Raw genomic sequence first — 13504 nt, 5'->3', positions numbered from 1 at the left:
TTCTGCATCCTGATACGCGCAAGTGGGAAGAAAACAACAACCATGACGGACTATATGAGGATTAAGTTGTTAATATGCTGCTCCGGCCGGATAACAACTTAAAATATGTGAGCTAAGCTCCGTTAGCCTCCATGTTTACTTCCGTAAACACTGAGCTCTTCTTCTTCTTTTTATGGCGGTTGGCAGAACACTGAGAACGCTGACGCTATGGCGCCCTCTACTGCGCATGCGGGACACTTTCAGGTTGTTTGCCCGTCCACACTGCAGAACACATACAGGTCGCAATTACTGGCAGTGTGAACGGCCCCGGCAAAAAAATCAGAATTGCCAAAAAATCGGAATTGAGTCACTTCAGGCTGCAGTGTGAATGCACTCTTTGTTTGCCAGTTTCTTTTAAATAGTCACATATTTTTTCACCACAAAGCAGATAAATTGATAAAACATTAACATAAATATAATTTTCTGCCCACTTTAGACAAAGATTAATTACTTTAGAGCTATTTTGATTAATTTTAATGACATCACTGTTGCCAGCAAACGAAAGGTGACCCGGCCAGACAAAACGAACCCCATCCTCATTCTTCTCACGTGCAACAAGTCTCTGTCTCCATGAACCAGTTTGCTGATTGCTTTTGTTTTTTTTTAGTAATTATGCTTTTAATTTGAAAGGGTTTTTAAAGGGACAAGGTTGCTAAGTGATCTACACAAACTTCTGACAATAACTGACAATTAACTGGACCTAGTGCAGAGAGTAAGAGAGCGTACAAGTCACAGTCAAAGGGAGATAACTAACGAATAGTCCAACTAAGGTCTAAACAATTAGTTAGCGCTTGGTTGATGAGGGAACAAGGTGAGTGTTTTGACGAGAGTACTGTTTTTATTGAGCATAATGTTTGTTTCGACATGAAATAGTGTTAATATTCGATTAACTGTCGAACAGTTGAAATACGTTTTAGTTCATTTATAATACATAAATATTATAATTAAATAGATCTATTGTAAATTTAATGTTATTACATGATGTAAGGTTTACAGGTTAAGGTAAAAGGTTAGAAGCACTAAATGGTAGTTTATTTGTATATTTGTAGCTCTTTGTTCATGTACACTAAAACATGCCAGAGAAGCTTTCTTTGCAGATGTCATAAACAAAAACATTAACAATGCTCGAGCTTCATTTGCCACTGTTGACAGGCTCACAAATCCTCCGATGACATTGCCACCTGAACTTCAATCTATTGCCGCCTGCAACAAGTTTTCAAGTTTCTTTTCAGAGAAAATTCAAAAGATCAGAGGATTAATCTGCACATCCACTCCAAAGACAGTACCAATGCTGTGCCCAAACAAAACAAATGCAGGAAAAATTACCCAATTTCAACTACTAAATTATAAAACCCTAGAAGAAATTATAAGTCAATTAAGCTCCAGTTCCTGCTGTCTGGATGTCCTACCCACACATTTCTTTAAGAAAGTCCTGCCTGTTGTTGCTAATGATCTGATCCAAATAGTAAACTCATCGCTCTCTTCAGGTGTTTTCCCCCAGGCTTTGAAAACAGCAGTTATCAAACCACTTATAAAAAAGAACAATCTGGACAAATCTCTACTGCAGAATTACAGGCTGACCTCTGACCTCCCATTCATCAGCAAAATTATTGAAAAAGCTGTTTTTAAACAATTAAATAACTTCCTAACAATAACAAACTGCTTTGACTCCTTCCAGTCTGGTTTTCGTGCTCACCACAGCACGGAGACGGCCCTTGTAAAAGTGTTCAATGACATCCATATAAATACAGACTGTGGGAGAACCACAGTGCTGGTTCTGTTGGACCTCAGTGCAGCTTTTGACACTGTTGACCACGACATTTTACTGAATCGACTGGAGAGTTGGGTCGGACTCTCCGGTCCAGTGCTCAACTGGTTTGAATCTTACATAAAGAACAGGGATTTCTTTGTTTCAATCGGAAACTTCTCATCAGAGAGGTCAAAGGTCACATGTGGGGTACCCCAAGGTTCAATCCTAGGACCCCTTCTTTTCAATATTTATATGCTCCCACTGGCTCAGGTTATAACAGGACATAGGATTAGCTACCACAATTATGCGGATGATACACAGCTCTACATCACGATGTCACCAGGTGACCTTTGACCCCATCCAATCACTGAATAGATGCTTAGAACAGATCAATGTGTGGATGTGCCAAAACTTTCTCCAGCTAAACAGAAACAAAACTGAAGTTATTATCTTTGGACCTAAAGAGGAGCGAACCACAATCAATGCACAGCTTCAGTTACTACAACTAAAAACCAGAGATCAGCCCGAAACCTAGGAGTAGTGATGACCTCTGACCTGAACCTTCAGAGCCACATTAAGACAGTCACAAAGTCGGCCTTCTATCACCTGAAGAACATCTCTAGGATTAGAGGACTTATGTCTCAGCACGATCTAGAGAAACTCATCCATGCGTTTATCTTTAGCCGCATTGATTACTGCAACAGCGTCTTCACAGGTCTGACTAATAAATCAATCAAACAGCTGCAGCTGATCCAGAACGCTGCTGCTCGGGTTCTCACTAAAACCAGGAAGATAGAGACATAACACCAGTTTTAAAGTCCCTACACTGGCTCCCTGTAGCTCAGAGAATAGACTTTAAAATACTGATGTTAGTTTATAAATCACTGAACGGTTTAGCACCACAATACATTAAAGATCTGTTATTACTGTACCAACCGTCTGGACCCCTCAGATCTTCTGGTTCTGGTTCTGCTCTGCATCCCCAGAACCAGACGAGGAGAAGCAGCATTCAGCTTCTATGCACCACAGATCTGGAACAAACTTCCAGAAAACTGTAAAACAGCTGAAACACTGGGTGCTTTTAAATCTCAACTTAAAACCCACCTGTTTAGAGTTGCTTATGGCTAAATTAGGGTTAGAGTGGGTTTTGATGTCTTCCATGTTTTTATGTCTTTAATGTTTTTAATTTTTTCTTCTTTCTTTTCGACGTTTTAATGATGTAATGTTTTTTGTTTTTATTTTGTTTTTTTTAAAAAAATTTTTAATCTCTCTCTTTCTCACTGATTATTTCTGTTTTTATTTTAATTATGTAAAGCACTTTGAAATGCCTTGCTGCTGAAATGTGCTATACAAATAAAATTTGATTGATTGATTGATTGATTGAATAAAGAAACGTGAACCATCAGTTTGAGAGACCATCCTTTCAACCGGGACGCTACACTATATACTTTTGAAACAACTTGCTTGTGTTTTGTAACTTTTGTAAATGAAATCTGCTGGCTCTATATATGTATCACATGGAAATAAAAGAAGCTTTAAATTCAGATTGTTTTTAATCCAGTTTTTATTTAGTGAAATTTAATATAAATAAATCTTTTGTTTTTTACCCACCTATAGTGATATAATAAATAACCCTTATATTGAGTTATGAGTTTCAACCCAATTTTGGGTCAATTTAACCGATTTAAACAAGTCAATTTAACCCAACCTTTGGTTAGTTGCCATAAGCCAATGTGCTGGGTCAAACCATCAACCCAACCCAGTTGAGTTAAAACAACCCAGCGTTGGGTCGGTCCATATTTGACCCAGCGCTGGGATACGAATTGGTTATTTTTAACCCAGCAGTTATATATATATATATACAGTATATATATATACATATATATATATTTTTTTGTTTGTTTTTATAATGGCATACCTTGTCTGATATCAGATGAAATTAGACAAGGTATGCCAAAGCTTATCTTTGGCATACCTTGTAATGTTTTTAGGCCACCAAAGTATGATTTGTATGCTGATTTGTGTACCATACATTTGTATATATTTTTCTGTTTTGTGTCATTTCACTTTCACACTTTAATGCATTAAATCCTCTTTAAATACAACTCCAGCCTGTTCCCAGAGGGACGTGGCACTAGACACAGTTTAGCCAACACTAAACATCAATAAAGGACACTTCTTCACATTGGGTGCAACAGTACATTTATTGTCAGGACTGTCCTGCATTTGACATTTTTTGGGACCAGGGGTGAAAGTAAGCCGGTACGGTCCGGTACTGTGTACCGGTAAAAGATTCTGAACCGGTTTGCAGTACCGGGAGAACGGCTGCAATTAGTCAATCATTTAGAACGGCTGCACTTTGAGTCAAGATAGATCTGCTAGCAATAGGCAGTCTAAAAACACGAGTTAATCCGTTTAAAAATAGCTTTTGGTCCTAATTTCTTGTTTCTGAACTGTCCACTGTGTGTGATGGAGCCTCTGCCCCTCCAACCGTCTCCCTCTCTTCCCACTCCCCCCTCCTGGAGCTCGTAACTTTCCTCTACAGCTTTTAAACCGTTCAAGAACTGTCTGCTTCTTAAAAATGTTCCAATTAAAAGCAAAAGGAGATTCTCTGGTTGTACTTCATGCTATTTTGCTCAATTAAAACACAGCACACATTGAAAATAACTGCTCATTAACTTATAACCGTATATTAAACAATAGCGCATGGTGCGTCTTCTGATAAGACAATTCTTACTGATTGGATTGGTGCGTTTGATTTATGGACTGGGGCATTTTACACAGGTGGTTTATAGACATAAAAATTGGTGCTTGCACTGGTTCAGGTTTAACAATAGGAGGCCCATGGCCCAGTGGTCGATGGATTTGTTGACTGGTGTGATAAAGCTTTCCTTTCATTAAATGCACAGAAAACAGAGGACATGCGCATTGATTTTAGACAGAAGCCCCGAAACACAAATCAAACTAACAGAAGGTCAGACACTGGAGAGAGTAGAAAACTACAAATATCTAGGGACTATTTTGGATGATAAGTTAAAATTTACCTTCAATTCAGACAATCAACAAAAAAAAAAAAGGACCAGCAAAGATTATTTTGTCTGTGGGTCTAACAGGGAGAACGAGTCTCCTGGCTCTGGGCATGCGCAGCACAGAATAAACGAGCTCTTGCCAGAGATACATGGTTACGATTTGCTTCCTCTGTGATCCACAGGTAGTATAAACGGCAACTTTTATGGGCCATTTGAGATGTTCTGTAAATATGTAATGATTAGCCAATGTTTTGTAGTGTTGTAGTATTTTTATTTCTCTTAAAAATGTTATTTGTGGTGAGCTTGATCTCTTTTATAACCTCTGTAACGGTTATAACTGCCCAACGTTAATGATTAAGAGCCGTTATAACTGACTGACGTTGGTGTTCACTGTGCGTTACGTTTTTTTCAGTTTGGTTATGTTAATTTAGGATTAGATTTTATTCATTTTTTGCTATTATGTTATTTTATTTGTGAATTTTGTTTTATTTTTTTGTGGAAACTGGATGTTGATTGAATTTGAATTGTATTTTATTTATGTGTTTTTCTGTAATCAGAATAACCGAGCTCAGAGATACATTGTTACGACTTGCTTCCTCGATTAATCGTAAGAATAATCTATAATTACTCGACTACTGAAATATTTGTTTACAACAGCCCTAATTATATAAATAAAATGGCATATCTGGGGGGTTAAAGTCTCCCCTTTACCCCCCAGCCCCTCCTTCTACAGCCAGACTTCCTCCCCCTTCTTGCAATACGCTGTCCATCCGTCCCCCCAGCACTCAACGGTACGCTTGACCCCCCCCCCCCCTCTTCACCGCCTTGCATTTCTAATGGTACGCTAGTGTTAAGAGAATATAATCATTAACTTCTGGCTCGTTATATTCTCTCGTGCTCCTGGATTCAATGATTCCATGCGTGGAAACAAAAGCCACACAGAGATGACAGCGTCACAATAATCAGCATTTATTCAATAATCAGCATTTATTCAAGACAGAATGGATACTATCACCAGAAAAGCACATCACAAAAACATCAGAAACCTCAGAGCACAAACACCTGAATTTACCTGAGAAAAGGAAAAAGATGGAAACGTCAAACAGAAAGCAAAGACGTCTTTAGGGAATTGCAAGCGCAAATCTGATCTGTTTCTCTGTGTGGAAAGTTTTATCTTCTTGTCTTTAATTTATTCAAATAAGGCGTATCTTTTCTCATCCAACCAGGACCTGTCTCTCTGACCCTTTTTAAAGTTAGAAACTCCCTACAATTTGTTCACAAGATCAAACACTAGTTGTCTAAATAAGTGAAAACAGGGGCTCCTGAAGTCCTGCTGCTTCATGGCTTTCACAGATCAGTGTGAAAAGCTGGAACTTCCTACTGATTGGAACTGAGGGCAGATCAAAGATCTTGGCAAACAATCTGATTTAACTACAGGTAAAAAAAAAAAAAAGTCAATATGCCAGAATAAGTTATACATTTTAAAACTATAATTAGGCTATTTCAATCAAGTCATGTTAAATTTTAAAACTAGCTCATTTTAAATATATTTTCTTAACACTATCCAACCCTCAATGTCACTCCTTCACCCCTCCCACCCACACACACCTTCTTCTTCAAACCTCTTTCAACTATACTCTAGCCCCCCCAGTCTGCCACTGTTTCCTCGGCCCCCCATTCCGACTCTTCGGTAGGCTCTACCCACCTCGCTCTGACTGTAACAGCGGATGACTAAAAGTTTCCGGTATTCTCAGACCCAAACTTGTAAGCACTCTAAAGGCCATAATCATCCACTCCTGTGAGTCCTGTGAAGTTCTGCTGAAGAAACGCATCCAGTCTTGACACTTCTGAAACATGTCACTTCGTTGGTGAGAAAAAATCCTGGAAACACCGTTAGACATGAGGACTCGGAGGCTGGTCCTTACTGGGAGACAGATACTGACTCAGAGGCAGGTACAAACTCGGAGGAAGGCCCTGTTTCATGCACCTCCATGGCTTTTGAAGAAAGTTTTCTCGAAGATTGGTTTTTCTCGGTTGTGCCAGGTTCCACTGTACAACCTTGTAAATAACTATTGGGTTGTCACTTTTAATGATCTTGAACAACAGTTTTCTAACCACATCTTTGTTGCCCCAGAGAAATTGCAAGATGTCTCTGCAGTTTTCTTTTCATATCCTCAAAAAAGACAAAATCTATGTCTTTTACTTGGTGGACGAAAGTGTGGACGAACCGCTCCAGATTTTTGGAGCAAGCTTTCTCTGTACAGGTTCGGTGTGCTTCATTTTGTAAGCCACATTGCTTGATCTGTTACTAGATTTATAAACCAATCTCCAAAGAATTTTTGCATCATAACTCTCCTTTCATCTTCGGTTCCACGTTTGAATCCCATCTTTTCAGCTTCCCTCAAAAATTCTGGATCCATTCCTGCCTGACTATAATTGTCACTGAGGCAGTTTTTATCTGAGTACAAGTCCTCAGTAGGAAAAAGAGTCTTTCTTATCTTTCTTTTTGTAGACTTAAACATTTTTGTTGAAGGAACAGGATTCTCAAGGTGACGTTTGAATTTTTCTACAATAACTTCCAAGTCCTTCTGGGTAATCTCGCAGTGCAATTACATGCAGTCCAGAGGCAAAGGGGAATGCATCTCTTGCAATACTCTGGAAAATCCGTTCACTTGGCTCTTCTGACACCACCGAGTACATCCACGTTTAATTCTCCAGTTTTTCTCAAAAGCAAGATGAAAATTTTGCTATGCTGTTCCTGAAATGTTTGTCTGACAAGATGCAGAGTTGGTCCATCTGCAGCCTTTTCAATCACTTCCCACAGAAGTTCACTGAGAAAGTTTTTCTTTTTGTAATCTGGGCTTCTTTGACCAGGATGAACTTTGTTGGACAATGTTTTTTTCACGTTAGTCCAAAAAGAGACCTTAGGCCTCACATCCATTTCCCTCTGTGGGCTTTCGTCATTCATCTTTACTGAGCTGAGCTAAAACTTCCAAATGAATTTTGGAATTTTTCACAGCAGAGCAAAAGAGCGTTAGGGACTGCCTCTGAGTCAGGACCGACCTCTGAGTCGACCAAACTTAGAGGCCCAACTAAGTGTGAACGAACCGCAGTTTCGTTCAGTCGAAGGGTCCTTGCCTCTACTACGTCTGAAGGGTCTCCATAACACACAGTCTGTTTGATGCACTTCCATGTCTTTTGAAGGTGGTTTTCTCAAAGATTGATTTTCCTCTGTCGTGCCAGGTTTCTTCTAAAGCACTGCACAACCTTGTAAATTACTATTGGGTTGTCACTCTTTAATCATCTTGAACAACAGTTCTCTAACCACATCTTCATTGCCCCAGAGAAGTTGAAAGATGTCTCGGCAGTGTTTCCTTATCATCTCGTCAAAAAAGACAAAATCTATGTCCTCTCAGATTTTTGGAGCAAGCTTTTTATGGACAGGGTGGGTGTGCTTCATTTTGTGACTTTTCAAATCAATCTCCAAAGAATTTTTTCCACCATACCTCTACTTTCCTCTTCGGTTCTACGTATGAAACCAATTTTGTTGGTGTCCCTCAAAAATTGTTTAGGGTCCATTCCTGCCTGAGTATAAGGCAGTTTTCATTTGAATACAAGTCCTCAGTAGGAAAAAGTCTTTCTGAACTTTCTTTTTGTAGACTTAAACATTTTTGTTGGAGGAACAGGATTCTCAAGGTGACGTTTGAATTTTTCTACAATAACTTCATGTCCTTCTGGGTAATCTAGCAGTGCAATTAAATAAAGTCCAGACGCAAAGTGGAATGCATCTCTAGCAATACTCTGGAAAAACCTTTCACCTAGCTCTTCTGACACTTCCGAGTACATCCATGTTTAATTCTCCAGTTTTTCTCAAAAGCAAGATGAAAATTTTGCTATGCTGTTCCTGAAATGTTTGTCTGACAAGATGCAGAGTTGGTCCATCTGCAGCCTTTTCAATCACTTCCCACAGAAGTTCACTGAGAAAGTTTTTCTTTTTGTAATCTGGGCTTCTTTGACCAGGATGAACTTTGTTGGACAATGTTTTTTTCACGTTAGTCCAAAAAAGACCTTAGGCCTCACATCCATTTCCCTATGTGGGCTTTCGTCATTCATCTTTACTGAGCTGAGCTAAAACTTCCAAATGAATTTTGGAATTTTTCACAGCAGAGCAAAAGAGCGTTAGGGACTGCCTCTGAGTCAGGACCGACCTCTGAGTCGACCAAACTTAGAGGCCCAACTAAGTGTGGACGTACCGCAACGTTTCGTTCAGTCGGAGGGTCCTTGCCTCTCTACTACGTCTGAAGGGTCTCCATAACACACAGCCTGTTTGATGCACTTCCACGTCTTTTGAAGGTGGTTTTCTCGAAGATTGATTTTCCTCTGTCGTGCCAGGATTCTTCTAAAGCACTGCACAACCTTGTAAATTACTATTGGGTTGTCACTCTTTAATCATCTTGAACAACAGTTCTCTAACCACATCTTCATTGCCCCAGAGAAGTTGAAAGATGTCTCGGCAGTGTTTCCTTATCATCTCGTCAAAAAAGACAAAATCTATGTCCTCCCAGATTTTTGGAGCAAGCTTTTTATGGACAGGGTGGGTGTGCTTCATTTTGCGACTTTTCAAATCAATCTCCAAAGAATTTTTTCCACCATACCTCTACTTTCCTCTTCGGTTCTACGTATGAAACCAATTTTGTTGGTGTCCCTCAAAAATTGTTTAGGGTCCATTCCTGCCTGAGTATAAGGCAGTTTTCATTTGAATACAAGTCCTCAGTAGGAAAAAGTCTTTCTGAACTTTCTTTATGTAGACTTAAACATTTTTGTTGGAGGAACAGGATTCTCAAGGTGACGTTTGAATTTTTCTACAATAACTTCATGTCCTTCTGGGTAATCTAGCAGTGCAATTAAATAAAGTCCAGACGCAAAGTGGAATGCATCTCTAGCAATACTCTGGAAAAACCTTTCACCTAGCTCTTCTGACACTTCCGAGTACATCCATGTTTAATTCTCCAGTTTTTCTCAAAAGCAAGATGAAAATTTTGCTATGCTGTTCCTGAAATGTTTGTCTGACAAGATGCAGAGTTGGTCCATCTGCAGCCTTTTCAATCACTTCCCACAGAAGTTCACTGAGAAAGTTTTTCTTTTTGTAATCTGGGCTTCTTTGACCAGGATGAACTTTGTTGGACAATGTTTTTTTCACGTTAGTCCAAAAAGAGACCTTAGGCCTCATCCATTTCCCTCTATGGGCTTTCGTCATTCATCTTTACTGAGCTGAGCTAAAACTTCCAAATGAATTTTGGAATTTTTCACAGGAGAGCAGAAGATGGTTAGGACCGACCTCTGAGTCAGGACTGACCTCTGAGTCGACCAAACTTACTGACCTCTGAGTCGACCAAACTTAGAGGCCCAACCAAGAGTGGGCGAACCGCAACGTTTCGTTCAGTCTTGGAGGGTTCTTGCCTCTCTACTACGTCTGAAGCGTCTCCATAACACACAGCCTGTTTGATGCACTTCCATATCTTTTGAAGGTGGTTTTCTCGAAGACTGATTTTTCTTGGTCGTGCCAGGATTCTTCTAAAGCACTGCACAACCTTGTAAATTACTATTGGGTGGTCACTTTTTAATCATCTTGAACAACAGTTCTCTAACCACATCTTCATTGTCCCAGAGAAGTTGAAAGATGCCTCGGCAGTGTTTTCTTTTCATCTCGTCAAAAAAGACAAAATCTATGTTCTTTACTTCCTCCCAGATTTTTGGAGCAGATTGATTTTTTCAAATCAATCTCCAAATAATTTTTTCCACCATACCTCTCCTTTCATCTTCGGTTCCACGTTTGAAACCAATCTTGTTGGTGTCCCTCAAAACTTGTTTAGGGTCCATTCCTGCCTGAGTATAAGGCAGTTTTCATTTGAATACAAGTCCTCATTAGGAAAAAAAAGTATTCCTGATTTAGGTGTGTTGATGCACCCCTAACATTGCATTTTTGTACATGTAAACATTTTCCTTGGAGGAACTGGATTCTCCAAGTGACGTTTGAATTTTTCCACAATAACTGCCTGTCCTTCTGGGTAATCAAGTAGTGCAATTAAATGCAGTCCAGTAGCAAAGTGGAACACATCTCTAGCAATACTTTGGAAACTCCTTTCACTTCACTCTTCTGACACCTCTGAGAGAAGATCCACATTTAATTCTACAGTTTTTAAACTTTAAAAGGCTCAAATTTTCCATGGATTTTCAGTACAAAGCTGTTTCTTCCCCTTCATCTCAGTCGTTTCAGTCGACCTCGTTCAGGGTGTTAAGTCCAGAAAAAATCTAAACAAAGGAAAAGGGTACTGAAGTTTAACAAAGAAACAGTTCATTTTATAAAACACTTCCAAATTGCATTACATCAGCCCATCACCTTTCTCATTAGCGTCTCACGAGTTGCAAATAGCTCATTGACAAACAACATTGTTGAGTAATTTGGATGAATTCTGACAGCTATAAAACAAATGTACAGTTGGAGTGCACCAACTGCAGTTTTCTGTCATTTTAGATATTTTTTGTCTGAATGTTGCTAAATGCAGCAAAAAAAAAAAAAAGTCGCTGAATTGGCAACAGTGAGGTGACCTTTGTTAACTGCAAACCTGGAGACATGACCTGGTGGGCCGGTCTATCAGTCAAACCTCTCACAGGAGAGCAGAAGAGGACAGTGGTTGATTTTTAGATATTTGCTGAGGTAGATAAATTCAGTGGATAAAATCAGCTTCACATGTATCGGTGGATCACCAATCTTTGAAATTAAGAAAATCAGGGAACATTAATTGGTGCACCCCTAACATACATAAGTACACAAATATTTTCTTGTGAAAATAAAAATACACTGACTTTTACATAATTGTTAAGATAAAGTCACCATGGCGTGTCTTGATGTTTGAGACAGATAATCTGTGAAAATATCAATCTCCTCCACAGATTATCTCTCGTGCAATACTGTCATGACACATCGACAGTTTCAACAAATATGTAAAAGAATTATCATTAAAGTTAGATAGTTCAGCATTAGACATTATTGGAAAGACACAGATATATAAAAAAAAATGTGTATGTTATTCTAGAAAATAAAATCATACATTATAAATTTAAATTAAAGGTTTACCAGGTTGAGTAAAACAAAAACAAATGCACACACCTATTATAAAGATGTGTAGTTGCTTGGCAGGTAAAGTTCAGGAGTGTCTGGATGCAGCTGTTGAAGAAAGAAAACAAAATGTCCATATAAAGAGAGAATAAACGCCAAAAAAAAAAATAGCAAGTCTAACAATAATTAAATGAAATGCCCCCACCCCCACCGTTATTATTTTCTCTTAAATATTGCCCCCGGTCCAACGGTCGTGTCCCCCCCACCCCCCACGAGCTAACGGTCAAACCGAAAACTTGACAGGTATAATCTGGACATGGAAACTATATTTACCGAAGCCAAATGACCACCTGCATTCATGTTAACAAATGGGACAACAAATCATGTTTAGCAAATAAGTCAACCGTAGCCTGACATTTTTAAAAAGCACAGTTGCGACATGAATGGTTAGCTTTCACGCGCCCATTTTAATTTTGAATTAAAAAAAAAAAACTGGTCACATAACCGTCACCGAAAGCTAGGTCAACAGAAACTCGCACAGCAGAAGTTAACTCTCATACATTCCGGTATTTAAGTGAGCTATGTGGCAAATATTCTTTTTAAGATGGACAAATGAAAACCGGGTAGAAAGTGGAACTCATCATGAGATGATGACATAAATGGACGCTACTCTGAGTTCGGTTAAAAAATAAAACAAATAACACAACAGTAATCGCGTTTGACTTTTACAAGCAAACATAATTTTAAAACAATATATAACCTTTTTTTTTTTTTTTGTAAAAATAAGACTGCAAAAATGCTCCCAAAGTTAAACATAAACCAACTACAAATATTTTAAAACATTGTATACAGAAAATGTGTTCTGATTCGTTTTAAATTACCACGGAGGTGCCAGAAAAATTCCTCCAACTCTTAATCCAACCGAAGTCCAATAGATCGATGTTCCAGGGTTCGGTTAGCGAGAGCTTGAAATGTCGTCTGACCAGTTTTCGCGCTTCGCAAAGGTTCTTGTTCCCATGATGCAATGCGTAAATTTTAAAATGCAGGATATCCAAAACTTGAAAGCAAATTTTTATTGTATTAGAGCCATATATTATTATCATTATTACAAATAAAACTTTTAATTAAAACTTATAATAACCCCGTTTTTGCATTTTTTGTTTTATTAATGAATTTTGTGGTCCGCGAGTTGTTTAAATCTGACAGTTTTCATCCCAAGGGCAAAAAGTTCGGACAACACCTGTCTAGAACATTTCTTTTCCTGTGAGATTTTGCTGCAGCAACAAGAATTAGTTTCTGTTTTTACAGATACATACCAGGGTTTGCTCAGGTTTGTCTGTAACTCTGGGAGGATTATTGAAACTAACGCATTTCTTGATTAAATTAAAGTTCACCTTTAGCTCTTAAACACTGCCATGTTTATTAAATCCTGAGTCATTATGCTTATGACTAACGTCCAAACTTTTCGCTGCTTCCTTCAAACCTCTCCTTGTAAAAAAAAAGAAACATTAAAGGTGCCAAGGTTTTCTAAAACCCTAAAAATCAAGATGCAGAACACTGAATGGA

At 38.6% G+C, this 13504-nt stretch overlaps 2 long non-coding RNA genes across 4 annotated transcripts in view; one reads left to right on the top strand and one right to left on the bottom strand.

Annotated features, from left to right (window-relative positions):
• LOC103464336 (uncharacterized) overlaps window positions 1-13504 on the top strand; it is a 52286-nt gene that overhangs the window by 30469 nt on the left and 8313 nt on the right. The gene's annotated exons all lie outside the window — the stretch shown is intronic.
• On the bottom strand, window positions 5772-12926 carry LOC145551619 (uncharacterized). Its single transcript, XR_014087490.1, has 3 exons — window positions 12820-12926; window positions 11990-12046; window positions 5772-11130 (listed from the first exon to the last, which is right to left on the bottom strand). It is a non-coding gene; the product is annotated as an uncharacterized LOC145551619 (long non-coding RNA).

The sequence above is a fragment of the Poecilia reticulata genome, chromosome 5 (assembly GCF_904066995.2).
Source record: "Poecilia reticulata chromosome 5, P_reticulata-male-v2, whole genome shotgun sequence".
NCBI classification, from domain to species: domain Eukaryota; kingdom Metazoa; phylum Chordata; class Actinopteri; order Cyprinodontiformes; family Poeciliidae; genus Poecilia; species Poecilia reticulata.
The sequence above is the reverse complement of the archived record's forward strand: the minus strand, read 5'-3'. Positions and strand labels throughout refer to the sequence as shown.